This window comes from Metopolophium dirhodum, chromosome 1 (genome assembly GCF_019925205.1).
Source record: "Metopolophium dirhodum isolate CAU chromosome 1, ASM1992520v1, whole genome shotgun sequence".
Lineage (NCBI taxonomy): Eukaryota > Metazoa > Arthropoda > Insecta > Hemiptera > Aphididae > Metopolophium > Metopolophium dirhodum.
The window spans coordinates 4308114-4319563 of NC_083560.1; positions in this window are offsets into that span (position 1 = coordinate 4308114).

An 11450-nucleotide genomic window follows, 5' to 3' on the forward strand; every position below is an offset into this window, starting at 1 on the left:
ATATATTTGGAAAGCCAAAAAAATTCTCCATAAGTCGTTCATGTTCAAAAGTGTTCACGGCTTTCGGGTACATAGTAATATGCCTCGGACCAGGCCAGGGGACCAATTTTTTGTAGAGCCGCGGTACAGGGAAACGTATCGTCCATACTTTTAGCCGATCGTGTGCCGGAAAGTGGCGACGCATTAAATCTATATATTTGGAAAGCCAGGAAAATTCTCTTTATGTCGATCATAGTTAAAAAGTGTACACGGTTTTCGGGTACATAGTAATATGCCTCAGACCAGGCCAGGGTACCGTTTTTTTGTAGAGCCGCGGTACAGGCAAATGTGCCTTTTATAATTTTTCCGACCGTGTTCCGGAAGGTGGCGACGCATCAAACCTATATATTTGGAAAGCCAGGAAAATTCTCCATAAGTCGATCATAGTTAAAAAGTGTACACGGCTTTCGGGTACATAGTAATATGCCTCACATCAGGCCAGGGTACCGTTTTTTTGTAGAGCCGCGGTACAGGCAAATGTGCCTTTTATAATTTTTCCGACCGTGTTCCGGAAGGTGGTGACGCATCAAACCTATATATTTGGAAAGCCAGAAAAATTCTCCATAAGTCGTTCATGTTCAAAAGTATTCACGGCTTTCGGGTACATAAAAATATGCCTCGGACCAGGCCAGGGGACCAATTTTTTGTAGAGCCGCGGTACAGGGAAACGTATCGTCCATACTTTTAGCCGATCGTATGCCGGAAAGTGGCGACGCATTAAATCTATATATTTGGAAAGCCAGGAAAATTCTCTTTATGTCGATCATAGTTCAAAAGTGTACACGGTTTTCGGGTACATATTAATATGCCTCAGACCAGGCCAGGGTACCGTTTTTTTGTAGAGCCGCGGTACAGGCAAATGTGCCTTTTATAATTTTTCCGACCGTGTTCCGGAAGGTGCCAACGCATCAAACCTATATATTTGGAAAGCCAGGAAAATTCTCTATAAGTCGATCATAGTTAAAAAGTGTACACGGCTTTGAGGTACATAGTAATATGCGTCAGACCAGGCCAGGGGACCGTTTTTTCGTAGAACCGCGGGTCAGGCAAACGTATCGTCCATATTTTTAGCCGATCGTGTGCCGGAAAGTGGCGACGCAATAAATCTATATATTTGGAAAGCCAGGAAAATTCTCTATATGTCGATCATAGTTCAAAAGTGTACACGGCTTTTGGGTACATAGTAATATGCCTCAGACCAGGCCATGGGACTGTTGTTTTTATAGAGCTGCGGTACAGGGAAACGTATCGTTTATAATTTTTCTGACCGTGTTCCGGAAGGTGGCGACTCATTAAACCTATATATTTGGAAAGCGAGATATTTTCTCTATAAGCCGATCATAGTTCAATAGTGTACAAGGCTTTCGTTGGCATAGTAATATGCGTCAGACCAGGCCAGGGGACCGTTTTTTTGTAGAGCCGCGGTACAGGCAAACGTGCAATTTATAATTTTTCCGACCGTGTTCCGGAAGGTGGCGACGCATCATACCTATATATTTGGAAAGCCAGAAAAATTCTCCATAAGTCGTTCATGTTCAAAAGTCTACACGGCTTTGAGGTACATAGTAATATGCGTCGGACCAGGCCAGGGGACCGTTTTTTCGTAGATCCGCGGGTCAGGCAAACGAATCGTCCATATTTTTAGCCGATCGTGTTCCGGAAGGTGGCGACGCACTAAATCTCTATATTTAGAAAGCCAGGAAAATTCTCTATAAGTCGATCATAGTTAAAAAGTCTACACTGCTTTGAGGTACATAGTAATATGCGTCAGACCAGGCCAGGGGACCGTTTTTTCGTAGATCCGCAGGTCAGGCAAACGTATCGTCCATATTTTTAGCCGATCGTGTTCCGGAAGGTGGCGACGCATCAAACCTATATATTTGGAAAGCCAGGAAAATTCTCTATATGTCGATCATAGTTCAAAAGTGTACACGGCTTTTGGGTACATAGTAATATGCCTCAGACCAGGCCATGGGACTGTTGTTTTTATAGAGCTGCGGTACAGGGAAACGTATCGTTTATAATTTTTCTGACCGTGTTCCGGAAGGTGGCGACTCATTAAACCTATATATTTGGAAAGCGAGATATTTTCTCTATAAGCCAATCATAGTTCAATAGTGTACAAGGCTTTCGTTGGCATAGTAATATGCGTCAGACCAGGCCAGGGGACCGTTTTTTTGTAGAGCCGCGGTACAGGCAAACGTGCAATTTATAATTTTTCCGACCGTGTTCCGGAAGGTGGCGACGCATCATACCTATATATTTGGAAAGCCAGAAAAATTCTCCATAAGTCGTTCATGTTCAAAAGTCTACACGGCTTTGAGGTACATAGTAATATGCGTCGGACCAGGCCAGGGGACCGTTTTTTCGTAGATCCGCGGGTCAGGCAAACGAATCGTCCATATTTTTAGCCGATCGTGTTCCGGAAGGTGGCGACGCATCAAACCTATATATTTGGAAAGCCAGGAAAATTCTCTATAAGTCGATCATAGTTCAAAAGTGTACACGGCTTTCGGGTACATAGTAATATGCCTCATACTAGGCCAGGGGACCGTTTTTTCGTAGATCTGCGGTACAGGCAAACCTGCCATTTATAATTTTTCCCACCGTGTTCCGGAAGGTGGCGACGCATCAAACCTATATATTTGGAAAGCCAGAAAAATTCTTCATAAGTCGTTCATGTTCAAAAGTGTTCACGGCTTTCGGGTACATAGTAATATGCCTCGGACTAGGCCAGGGGACCAATTTTTTGTAGAGCCGCGGTACAGGGAAACGTATCGTCCATACTTTTAGCCGATCGTGTGCCGGAAAGTGGCGACGCATTAAATCTATATATTTGGAAAGCCAGGAAAATTCTCTATATGTCGATCATAGTTCAATAGTGTACAAGGCTTTCTGTGGCATAGTAATATGCGTCAGACCAGACCAGGGGACCGTTTTTTTGTAGAGCCGTGGTACAGTCAAACGTGTTATTTTTAATTTATCCGACTGTGTTCCGGAATGTGGCGACGCATCAAACCTATATATTTGGAAAGCCAGGAAAATTCTCTATATGTCGATCATAGTTAAAAAGTGTACACGGCTTTCGGGTACATCGTAATATGCCTCAGACCAGGCCAGGGGACCGTTTTTTTGTAGAGCCGTGGTACAGGCAAACCTGCCTTTTATAATTTTTCCGACCGTGTTCCGGAAGGTGGTGACGCATCAAACCTATATATTTGGAAAGCCAGAAAAATTCTCCATAAGTCGTTCATGTTCAAAAGTATTCACGGCTTTCGGGTACATAAAAATATGCCTCGGACCAGGCCAGGGGACCAATTTTTTGTAGAGCCGCGGTACAGGGAAACGTATCGTCCATACTTTTAGCCGATCGTATGCCGGAAAGTGGCGACGCATTAAATCTATATATTTGGAAAGCCAGGAAAATTCTCTTTATGTCGATCATAGTTCAAAAGTGTACACGGTTTTCGGGTACATATTAATATGCCTCAGACCAGGCCAGGGTACCGTTTTTTTGTAGAGCCGCGGTACAGGCAAATGTGCCTTTTATAATTTTTCCGACCGTGTTCCGGAAGGTGCCAACGCATCAAACCTATATATTTGGAAAGCCAGGAAAATTCTCTATAAGTCGATCATAGTTAAAAAGTGTACACGGCTTTGAGGTACATAGTAATATGCGTCAGACCAGGCCAGGGGACCGTTTTTTCGTAGAACCGCGGGTCAGGCAAACGTATCGTCCATATTTTTAGCCGATCGTGTGCCGGAAAGTGGCGACGCAATAAATCTATATATTTGGAAAGCCAGGAAAATTCTCTATATGTCGATCATAGTTCAAAAGTGTACACGGCTTTTGGGTACATAGTAATATGCCTCAGACCAGGCCATGGGACTGTTGTTTTTATAGAGCTGCGGTACAGGGAAACGTATCGTTTATAATTTTTCTGACCGTGTTCCGGAAGGTGGCGACTCATTAAACCTATATATTTGGAAAGCGAGATATTTTCTCTATAAGCCGATCATAGTTCAATAGTGTACAAGGCTTTCGTTGGCATAGTAATATGCGTCAGACCAGGCCAGGGGCCCGTTTTTTTGTAGAGCCGCGGTACAGGCAAACGTGCAATTTATAATTTTTCCGACCGTGTTCCGGAAGGTGGCGACGCATCATACCTATATATTTGGAAAGCCAGAAAAATTCTCCATAAGTCGTTCATGTTCAAAAGTCTACACGGCTTTGAGGTACATAGTAATATGCGTCGGACCAGGCCAGGGGACCGTTTTTTCGTAGATCCGCGGGTCAGGCAAACGAATCGTCCATATTTTTAGCCGATCGTGTTCCGGAAGGTGGCGACGCATCAAACCTATATATTTGGAAAGCCAGGAAAATTCTCTATAAGTCGATCATAGTTCAAAAGTGTACACGGCTTCCGGGTACATAGTAATATGCCTCATACTAGGCCAGGGGACCGTTTTTTCGTAGATCTGCGGTACAGGCAAACCTGCCATTTATAATTTTTCCCACCGTGTTCCGGAAGGTGGCGACGCATCAAACCTATATATTTGGAAAGCCAGAAAAATTCTCCATAAGTCGTTTATGTTCAAAAGTATTCACGGCTTTCGGGTACATAGTAATATGCCTCGGACCAGGCCAGGGGACCAATTTTTTGTAGAGCCGCGGTACAGGGAAACGTATCGTCCATACTTTTAGCCGATCGTGTTCCGGAAGGTGGCGACGCATCAAACCTATATATTTGGAAAGCCAGGAAAATTCTCTATAAGTCGATCATAGTTCAAAAGTGTACACGGCTTTCGGGTACATAGTAATATGCCTCATACTAGGCCAGGGGACCGTTTTTTCGTAGATCTGCGGTACAGGCAAACCTGCCATTTATAATTTTTCCCACCGTGTTCCGGAAGGTGGCGACGCATCAAACCTATATATTTGGAAGGCCAGAAAAATTCTCCATAAGTCGTTCATTTTCAAAAGTATTCACGGCTTTCTGGTACATAGTTATATGCCTCGGACCAGGCCAGGGGACCAATTTTTTGTAGAGCTTCGGTATAGGGAAACGTATCGTCCATATTTTTAGCCGATCGTGTTCCGGAAGGTGGCGACGCATCAAACCTATATATTTGGAAAGCCAGAAAAATTCTTCATAAGTCGTTCATGTTCAAAAGTGTTCACGGCTTTCGGGTACATAGTAATATGCCTCGGACTAGGCCAGGGGACCAATTTTTTGTAGAGCCGCGGTACAGGGAAACGTATCGTCCATACTTTTAGCCGATCGTGTGCCGGAAAGTGGCGACGCATTAAATCTATATATTTGGAAAGCCAGGAAAATTCTCTATATGTCGATCATAGTTCAATAGTGTACAAGGCTTTCGGTGGCATAGTAATATGCGTCAGACCAGACCAGGGGACCGTTTTTTTGTAGAGCCGCGGTACAGTCAAACGTGTTATTTTTAATTTATCCGACTGTGTTCCGGAATGTGGCGACGCATCAAACCTATATATTTGGAAAGCCAGGAAAATTCTCTATATGTCGATCATAGTTAAAAAGTGTACACGGCTTTCGGGTACATCGTAATATGCCTCAGACCAGGCCAGGGGACCGTTTTTTTGTAGAGCCGTGGTACAGGCAAACCTGCCATTTATAATTTTTCCCACCGTGTTCCGGAAGGTGGCGACGCACTAAATCTCTATATTTAGAAAGCCAGGAAAATTCTCTATAAGTCGATCATAGTTAAAAAGTCTACACTGCTTTGAGGTGCATAGTAATATGCGTCAGACCAGGCCAGGGGACCGTTTTTTCGTAGATCCGCAGGTCAGGCAAACGTATCGTCCATATTTTTAGCCGATCGTGTTCCGGAAGGTGGCGACGCATCAAACCTATATATTTGGAAAGCCAGGAAAATTCTCTATATGTCGATCATAGTTCAAAAGTGTACACGGCTTTTGGGTACATAGTAATATGCCTCAGACCAGGCCATGGGACTGTTGTTTTTATAGAGCTGCGGTACAGGGAAACGTATCGTTTATAATTTTTCTGACCGTGTTCCGGAAGGTGGCGACTCATTAAACCTATATATTTGGAAAGCGAGATATTTTCTCTATAAGCCGATCATAGTTCAATAGTGTACAAGGCTTTCGTTGGCATAGTAATATGCGTCAGACCAGGCCAGGGGACCGTTTTTTTGTAGAGCCGCGGTACAGGCAAACGTGCAATTTATAATTTTTCCGACCGTGTTCCGGAAGGTGGCGACGCATCATACCTATATATTTGGAAAGCCAGAAAAATTCTCCATAAGTCGTTCATGTTCAAAAGTCTACACGGCTTTGAGGTACATAGTAATATGCGTCGGACCAGGCCAGGGGACCGTTTTTTCGTAGATCCGCGGGTCAGGCAAACGAATCGTCCATATTTTTAGCCGATCGTGTTCCGGAAGGTGGCGACGCATCAAACCTATATATTTGGAAAGCCAGGAAAATTCTCTATAAGTCGATCATAGTTCAAAAGTGTACACGGCTTTCGGGTACATAGTAATATGCCTCATACTAGGCCAGGGGACCGTTTTTTCGTAGATCTGCGGTACAGGCAAACCTGCCATTTATAATTTTTCCCACCGTGTTCCGGAAGGTGGCGACGCATCAAACCTATATATTTGGAAAGCCAGAAAAATTCTCCATAAGTCGTTCATGTTCAAAAGTGTTCACGGCTTTCGGGTACATAGTAATATGCGTCAGACCAGGCCAGGGGACCGTTTTTTCGTAGATTCGCGGGTCAGGCAAACGTATCGTCCATACTTTTTGCCGATCGTGTGCCGGAAAGTGGCGACTCATTAAACCTATATATTTGGAAATCCATATATTTTCTCTATAAGCCGACCATAGTTCAATAGTGTACAAGGCTTTCAATGGCATAATAATATGCGTCAGACCAGGCCAGGGGGACCGTTTTTTTGTAGAGCCGCGGTACAGTCAAACGTGTTATTTATAATTTTTCCGACCGTGTTCCGGAATGTGGCGAGTTATCAAACCTATATATTTGGAAAGCCAGGAAAATTCTCTATATGTCGATCATAGTTAAAAAGTGTACACAGCTTTCGGGTACATAGTAATATGCCTCAGACCAGGCCAGGGGACCGTTTTTTTTGTAGAGCCGTGGTACAGGCAAACCTGCCATTTATAATTTTTCCTACCGTGTTCCGGAAGGTGGCGACGCACTTAATCTCTATATTTAGAAAGCCAGGAAGATTCTCTATAAGTCGATCATAGTTCAAAAGTGTACACGGCTTTCGGGTACATAGTAATATGCCTCATACCAGGCCAGGGGACCGTTTTTTCGTAGATCTGCGGATAAGGCAAACGTGCTATTTATAATTTTTCCGACCATGTTCCGGAAAGTGGCGACGCATCAAACCTATATATTTGGAAAGCCAGAAAAATTGTCCATAAGTCGTTCATGTTCAAAAGTGTTCACGGCTTTCGGGTACATAGTAATATGCCTCACACCGGGCCAGGGTACCGTTTATTTGTAGAGCTGCGGTACAGGCAAATGTGCCTTTTATAATTTTTCCGACCGTGTTCCGGAAGGTGGCGACGCATCAAACCTATATATTTGGAACGCCAGAAAAATTCTCCATAAGTCGATCATAGTTAAAAAGTATACACGGCTTTGAGGTACATAGTAATATGCGTCAGACCAGGCCAGGGGACCGTTTTTTCGTAGATCCGCGGGTCAGGCAAACGTATCGTCCATATTTTTAGCCGATCGTGTTCCGGAAGGTGGCGACGCATCAAACCTATATATTTGGAGAGCCAGGAAAATTCTCTATATGTCGATCATAGTCAAAAAGTGTACACAGCTTTCAGGTACATAGTAATATGCCTCAGACCAGGCCAGGGGACCGTTTTTTTGTAGAGCCGTGGTACAGGCAAACCTGCCATTTATAATTTTTCCTACCGTGTTCCGGAAGGTGGCGACGCACTAAATCTCTATATTTAGAAAGCCAGGAAAATTCTCTATAAGTCGATCATAGTTCAAAAGTGTACACAGCTTTCGGGTACATAGTAATATGCTTCATACCAGGCCAGGGGACCATTTTTTTGTAGAGCCGCGATACAGGCAAATGTGCCTTTTATAATTTTTCCGACCATGTTCCGGAAGGTGGCGACGCATCAAACCTATATATTTGGAAAGCCACAAAAATTCTCCAAGGGTCGATCATAGTTAAAAAGTGTACACGGCTTTCGGGTACATAGTAATATGCCTCAGACCAGGCCAGGGGACCGTTTTTTTCGTAGATCCGCGGGTCAGGCAAATGTATCGTCCATATTTTTAGCCGATCGTGTTCCGGAAGGTGGCGACGCATCAAACCTATATATTTGGAACGCTAGAAAAATGCTCCATAAGTCGATCATAGTTAAAAAGTGTACACGGCTTTCGGGTACATAGTAATATGCCTCAGACCAGACCAGGGTACCGTTTATTTGTGGAGCCGTGGAACAGGAAAACGTATCGTTTATCATTTTTCCAACCGTGTTCTGGAAGGTGGCGACGCATCAAACCTATATATTTGGAAAGCCACAAAAATTCTCCAAGGGTCGATCATAGTTAAAAAGTGTACACGGCTTTCGGGTACATAGTAATATGCCTCAGACCAGGCCAGGGTACCGTTTTTTTGTAGAGCCGCGGTACAGGCAAACGTGCCATTTATAATTTTTCCGACCGTGTTCTGGAAGGTGGCGACGCATCAAACCTATATATTTGGAAAGCCACAAAAATTCTCCAAGGGTCGATCATAGTTAAAAAGTGTACACGGCTTTCGGGTACATAGTAATATGCCTCGGACCAGGCCAGGGGACCAATTTTTTGTAGAGCCGCGGTACAGGTAAACATATCGTCCATACTTTTAGCCGATCGTGTGCCGGAAAGTGGCACGCATTATATCTATATATTTAGAAAGCCAGGAAAATTCTCTATATGTCGATCATAGTTCAAAAGTGTACACGGTTTTCGGGTACATAGTAATATGCCTCTGACCAGGCAATGGGACTGTTGTTTTTATAGAGCTGCGGTACAGAAAAATGTATCGTTTATAATTATTCTGACCGTGTTCCAGAAGGTGACGACGCATTAGGCCTCTTTATTCGGAGAGCCAGAAATTTTCTCTATAATCCGATCATAGTTCAATAGTGTACAAGGCTTTCGTTGGCATAGTAATATGCGTCAGACCAGGCCAGGGGACCGTTTTTTTGTAGAGCCGCGGTACAGGCAAACGTGCAATTTATAATTTTTCCGACCGTGTTCCGGAAGGTGGCGACGCATCATACCTATATATTTGGAAAGCCAGAAAAATTCTCCATAAGTCGTTCATGTTCAAAAGTCTACACGGCTTTGAGGTACATAGTAATATGCGTCGGACCAGGCCAGGGGACCGTTTTTTTCGTAGATCCGCGGGTCAGGCAAACGAATCGTCCATATTTTTAGCCGATCGTGTTCCGGAAGGTGGCGACGCACTAAATCTCTATATTTAGAAAGCCAGGAAAATTCTCTATAAGTCGATCATAGTTAAAAAGTCTACACTGCTTTGAGGTACATAGTAATATGCGTCAGACCAGGCCAGGGGACCGTTTTTTCGTAGATCCGCAGGTCAGGCAAACGTATCGTCCATATTTTTAGCCGATCGTGTTCCGGAAGGTGGCGACGCATCAAACCTATATATTTGGAAAGCCAGGAAAATTCTCTATATGTCGATCATAGTTCAAAAGTGTACACGGCTTTTGGGTACATAGTAATATGCCTCAGACCAGGCCATGGGACTGTTGTTTTTATAGAGCTGCGGTACAGGGAAACGTATCGTTTATAATTTTTCTGACCGTGTTCCGGAAGGTGGCGACTCATTAAACCTATATATTTGGAAAGCGAGATTTTTTCTCTATAAGCCAATCATAGTTCAATAGTGTACAAGGCTTTCGTTGGCATAGTAATATGCGTCAGACCAGGCCAGGGGACCGTTTTTTTGTAGAGCCGCGGTACAGGCAAACGTGCAATTTATAATTTTTCCGACCGTGTTCCGGAAGGTGGCGACGCATCATACCTATATATTTGGAAAGCCAGAAAAATTCTCCATAAGTCGTTCATGTTCAAAAGTCTACACGGCTTTGAGGTACATAGTAATATGCGTCGGACCAGGCCAGGGGACCGTTTTTTCGTAGATCCGCGGGTCAGGCAAACGAATCGTCCATATTTTTAGCCGATCGTGTTCCGGAAGGTGGCGATGCATCAAACCTATATATTTGGAAAGCCAGGAAAATTCTCTATATGTCGATCATAGTTAAAAAGTGTACACGGCTTTCGGGTACATCGTAATATGCCTCAGACCAGGCCAGGGGACCGTTTTTTTGTAGAGCCGTGGTACAGGCAAACCTGCCTTTTATAATTTTTCCGACCGTGTTCCGGAAGGTGGTGACGCATCAAACCTATATATTTGGAAAGCCAGAAAAATTCTCCATAAGTCGTTCATGTTCAAAAGTATTCACGGCTTTCGGGTACATAAAAATATGCCTCGGACCAGGCCAGGGGACCAATTTTTTGTAGAGCCGCGGTACAGGGAAACGTATCGTCCATACTTTTAGCCGATCGTATGCCGGAAAGTGGCGACGCATTAAATCTATATATTTGGAAAGCCAGGAAAATTCTCTTTATGTCGATCATAGTTCAAAAGTGTACACGGTTTTCGGGTACATATTAATATGCCTCAGACCAGGCCAGGGTACCGTTTTTTTGTAGAGCCGCGGTACAGGCAAATGTGCCTTTTATAATTTTTCCGACCGTGTTCCGGAAGGTGCCAACGCATCAAACCTATATATTTGGAAAGCCAGGAAAATTCTCTATAAGTCGATCATAGTTAAAAAGTGTACACGGCTTTGAGGTACATAGTAATATGCGTCAGACCAGGCCAGGGGACCGTTTTTTCGTAGAACCGCGGGTCAGGCAAACGTATCGTCCATATTTTTAGCCGATCGTGTGCCGGAAAGTGGCGACGCAATAAATCTATATATTTGGAAAGCCAGGAAAATTCTCTATATGTCGATCATAGTTCAAAAGTGTACACGGCTTTTGGGTACATAGTAATATGCCTCAGACCAGGCCATGGGACTGTTGTTTTTATAGAGCTGCGGTACAGGGAAACGTATCGTTTATAATTTTTCTGACCGTGTTCCGGAAGGTGGCGACTCATTAAACCTATATATTTGGAAAGCGAGATATTTTCTCTATAAGCCGATCATAGTTCAATAGTGTACAAGGCTTTCGTTGGCATAGTAATATGCGTCAGACCAGGCCAGGGGACCGTTTTTTTGTAGAGCCGCGGTACAGGCAAACGTGCAATTTATAATTTTTCCGACCGTG